Here is a 5141-nt window from a genome sequence, read left to right as displayed (position 1 = left end):
GTCTCCCAAAGGGCTGAAATCACAGGCATGAACTATGATATCCATGTTGTGTTTTGTTTTTTAATGTGTTTGTATTATGCTTCTAAGTTTACATTTTCTAACTGAAACCAGTCTAGTAAACTCTGGCAATAACTGTTTATACTCCGAGTAACCAGATTTTGATTTGCAGCAAGATAGTGTCCTCTAGGATTTAAGGACTTAGGAGGGTCGTTTCAATGGCATCCAGAAGGGCCTGTATGATGATGGCTCAGCAGGCAAAGATGCTCACCAACAAGCCTGCCGACTTGAGGTTGGTTAGAGAAGCCACGTGGAGGAAGGAGAGAACTGACTCCCTCAAATTTTCTGATTTCCACATATGCATTGTGATGTGGGCACTGTTATAGGCAGGCAGGCAGACAGGCAGACAGGCAGACACACACACATACACACACACACACACACACACACACACACACACGGACACGGACACGGACACGGACACAGATACACACACACAGACACAAACACACAGACACAGACACACACAGACACACATACACACACAAGCATCCTGCAAAAAAAATTTAACCGAATCACTGATATCTACATAGTATACGTCATAGGGAAATCATTGTAGTCGAGTATACTACAGCAGGGTAGGGTGCTCCTAGGAATGCCTGCATACCACTCAAAGTGTGTACAGTGATTAGTACTTGCTTTTGGAAAATATGTTCTCAAATGTTCTGACACCAGGCAGCGTAACACACACCTTTAGTCCCAGTAGTCAGGAGACAGAGGCAGGCAGATCCCTTAGTTCAGGCCAGTCTACTCTGTGTAGGGAGTTCCAGGCCATCCAGGGCTACACGGTGAGGGTCTGTCTCAAACAAACAAACAAACAAACAAACAAGCAAACAAGCAATCACAAACAACAACAAAACCAACAAAAACAAACAAAACAAAACAAAACCTTTTTTTTTCCTTCTGAGAAAAAGCATATATAATAACCCAGTGACATGAAAGCAGTTGTTTCCTGGTATCCATATATATTGGTTCTAGAAATCCCTCTAGAAGGTGTATATAATCAGGTTCCATACATAAAATGGCCTATATTTGCAAATAATCTATATACATCTCCTCATACATTATACTCTTTAGATTGCATGAAATATTAATGCACAGTACATGTAGGAGCTACATAAATTGTTATACTGTACACTTTAAGAAATAATGATTTTAAAAAGTTGGTACATGTCCAGCATAGGCAATTATTTTTCTATGATTTTGAATCTGCCATCATAAAACACATAGAAATGGCTGACAGTGTTGACTGTCTAATCCTCAGTGTATCATTAAGTTCTTATTGGATTTTGTTCGTGTGCATGACAAAGACTAAAAACATATAATCTATGTATATATGCTATATGTAATCCCATATCTAACCAACTGCATCAGAAGGCCATTCTGAAAGAATGTGTGTTATTTTCTACTGTTACTATTACCCTGACATCATAAACGAGATTCAGTATTTCAAATATTCCCGTGCCCCAAGTTCTCCTCTAAAATGTCATTATGTATCCTCCTTTCCCAGTGTGATCGCTTTCAGTTCCTCCTAACTGGGGAGATGTCATCACTGACCAGATCCTTGAAATTTCCCATTGCCTAGTCTCCATTGTGCACAAGCTCCATCATCTACAAGCTTTTGAAATGTTACTGTCTCTGGTTTCTGTTTAGCATTTCAGGCAGGAGCTCACTGAATCCTCATGAGCAGATACTTAGTTCCATTTTTAAAGTAGGGGAATTGAGGTTAAACACAGGTGAAATTGCCCAAGATGACCCAGCTAGTTAAATCACAGAGGCTGAAGTGGAAATCAGTCAGTCCTATCAAAGTGCACACTCTTCATCACCACACTGAACTTACAGAGTGGTCCTGCTGCCTCTCTTTGTAGGTGCTCTCGGCTCCTTTCTCACAGCTTCCCCTCACTTGTCCTGACTGAGAACTGAGCTTAGACCTGGTTTACTTACACCCAGAGGCTTCCCTTGAACTTAAAGATAATCTTCACCATAATGATAACTCAGCTTGTTGTGAGAGAGTATAGACATACTTATCTTACATTTAATGGATGCTGTTGTTGTTTTATTACGTGAGGAAAGCTCTTTGCACTTCCAGGGTGCATTATGTACATATTTTTTATTTTCTTATTATTCCAGGGAAAACCTCTTTTAAAAGCTCTCCCTTGTCCTCAAAAAAGTCTGAGTTAAAAAAAAAAAGAATGGTCATTACATTTGTGTCTGTAGATGTCACAAATGATGAAAGTGAGGAAGTCAGCTATGTAGCAAATTTTCCCAGGTTTTGCTTGATTTAAGAATTTATTCATATGAATCATCTTGAAACATTTTTTTAAATTATACTCTACCTTTTTTCAAAAGTAAAAATTATTACCCAGGTGCAATGGTGCACGACTTTAATCCCAGGATTTAAAAAAGAGGTGATCTGATCACTGTGAGTTTGAGGCCAACCTGGTCATCGGGATCTAGACCAGCCAGAGCTACCAGAAAGGTGCTGTCTCAAAATAAATAGATAAATACAAAGTAAAAAGTACTTTCTGGTTATATCAAGCACAAAAACCAAGCGCCCGGAGTGCCCTCCGATAGATGCTCACAATCACAGGTTCATGCTATGGAGTTCGCTAACTTCATTCTGTACTCAGTTCTAAATGGTTGATGTTGCCCATGAACAGCTATTTCAGGCTTCCATTAAGTCTAATTTAATGCTTGCCTGAAAAGGTCTCCATCACCGAGCTGATGGCTGACATTTCTGTGGTAGTGCTCTATTCTTTTATTACAAAAGCATCGAAGAGAGAATTATGTATGTGTCATTTGTACCTTGATGTAAAAAAGTCACTCTTTGAGGTGGATACATTCTTGACTCCGATGAGGTGGATTTTTACAGTAAGAGTGCCTTGGGCCTTCGGTGGAGAAGTGACATAGTCTTAGCAAAGTGAAGGGCTTGAAACAGAGCAGGTTGACTGTGATGGTCTGTATATGCTCGGCCCAGGGAGTGGCACTATTAGGAAGTGTGGCCTTATTGGAGTGGGTGTATCACTGTGGGTATGGGCTTTAAGACCCTGATCCTAGCTGCCTGGAAGCCAGTCTTCTACTGTTTGCCTTCAGAACAAGATGTAGAATTCTCAGTTCCTTCTGTACTATGGCTGCCTGGATGCTGCCATGCTCTCGCCTTAGTGATACTGCACTGAACCTCTGAACCTGTAAGCCAGCCCCAATTAAATGTTGTCCTTATAAGAGTTGCCTTGGTCATGGCATCTGTTCACAGCAGTAAAACCCTGACTAAGGCACTGACCAAAAATAAATTTTGTCCACCTCAGTGTTTCCTTTTCTAGACCATAGTCAGCTATAGGAAGAAGCAGTGACAGGAGCAGAGTTGTTAGAAACGACTGCAGAGACTCCTCCCCATGAGCATGGCAGTTGGACAGGTTAGGGAGGGTGGAGATAGGCTGACTGGCCCATCTCCTCCCTTGGCTGCCAGCAGCAGGCAAGCACCCTGCACCTGACCTGAGAAATGCATCTAACCCAGTTCCCAGCACATGCCACCAAGACCTGCTGCTCATTCTCCCCAGGCTCAGAAGAGCCACATGACCTGGTTGCAGTTCCACTTAGAAGTTACAGTTCTAGCAGCTAAGTGATTGCTCTCATTTCTTTAGAGGAAAAAAAAGGCATGGTAAAAATTAGATTCTAAGAAGCCAATGGAGTGTTAATACTAAGGACGCCTTCAGCGTTTGCATTCGTTGGCTTGGGAGAAGATCTGCCATGATGCTTTTCGAATAGGAAGGGCAATGGGGGCCAGAAACCCTGCTCTCAAATCCACTCCAGATTCCAGCACTGGCCCAGCTACATGGACACCAAACCCTGAAACGATGCTTGTTTGTTTAGTATATCCCTAGAGAGAAAAAAAGGAAATCTAGTCAGTGATTACAGTACTATGGTGGTTTGAATAGGTACGGCCCCCATAGACTCATGTGTTTGAATACTTGGTCCATAGGGAGTGGCACTATTAGGAGGCGTATCCTTGTTGGAGTAGGTGTGGCCTCTTTTGGAGGTACTGTGTCACTGTGGGGGTGGGCTTTAAGATCTTATATATGCTCAAGCTACACCCAGTGGGGCACACACAGTTTCATTCTGCTGTCTGGGGATTAAGATGTAGAACTCTCAGCTCCTTCTCCATCACCAAGTCTGCCTGCACACTGCCGTACTTCCTGCCATGATGAAGATGGACTAAACTTCTGAAACTGTAAGCCCGTCCCAATTAGATACTTTTCTTTGTAAGAGTTGCCGTGGCCATGGTCTCTTCACAGCAATAAAACCTGATCTAAGAAAATTACCTTCTTTTAGATCAAAGCAGCTTATTAGTCCCTAGCACAGTCTTTATTTACATCCTTAACACAGCATAGAAAGGATTTGTCTGTGTCCTTTAATTCCCACGCAAGACTTCTGTTTCTGGAAGACAGTTTATAAATTTTCTAAGTCCTACCTCTTCCTTGACTTCCATGAGGTTCATTGAGAAGTTTAGAATAGTTGACCATATTCCTACTCACCCTCTCCTTCCCTCCCTAACCTCTCACTCTCTGTCTCTCTCTCTCTCTCTGTCTCTCTGTCTCTCTCTCTGTCTTTCTCTGTCTCTCTCTCTCTGTCTCTCTGTCTCTCTCTGTCTCTGTCTCTCTCTCTCTCTCTCTCTCTCACCCCTCTTGAACCAATTTGCGCTCCTCAAATATTCCTAGATATGGGGTCTTCTATTGGAGTGTGGACAAGCCACAAGGGGCTATACCCATAAAGAAAACCGACTCTCCCTCTCCCAACATCTACCAGAGCTCCTCAGCTAGTGGTGGGTTTTCACAACTACCCTCCTCCACTCTCTGCTGGGATCTTCTGGCTTGAGCTTGCGCAGGTCTAGTGCATGCCACCACAGCTGTTGTGGAGCACATATGAGTAACTATTCTTCTGGGTCCAGAAAACACTCTTTCCTTATGGCTATCCAGCACTCCTGGCTCCTACAATCTTTCCACCCCTCTTTCCACACGATCCCTGAGGCTTGGAAGGAGGATTTGTGATATAAATGTCCAATTTAGGGCTGAGAATTCTGCAGTCTC

Source organism: Mus musculus, chromosome 12 (assembly GCF_000001635.26).
Source record: "Mus musculus strain C57BL/6J chromosome 12, GRCm38.p6 C57BL/6J".
NCBI classification, from domain to species: domain Eukaryota; kingdom Metazoa; phylum Chordata; class Mammalia; order Rodentia; family Muridae; genus Mus; species Mus musculus.
The sequence above is the reverse complement of the archived record's forward strand: the minus strand, read 5'-3'. Positions refer to the sequence as shown.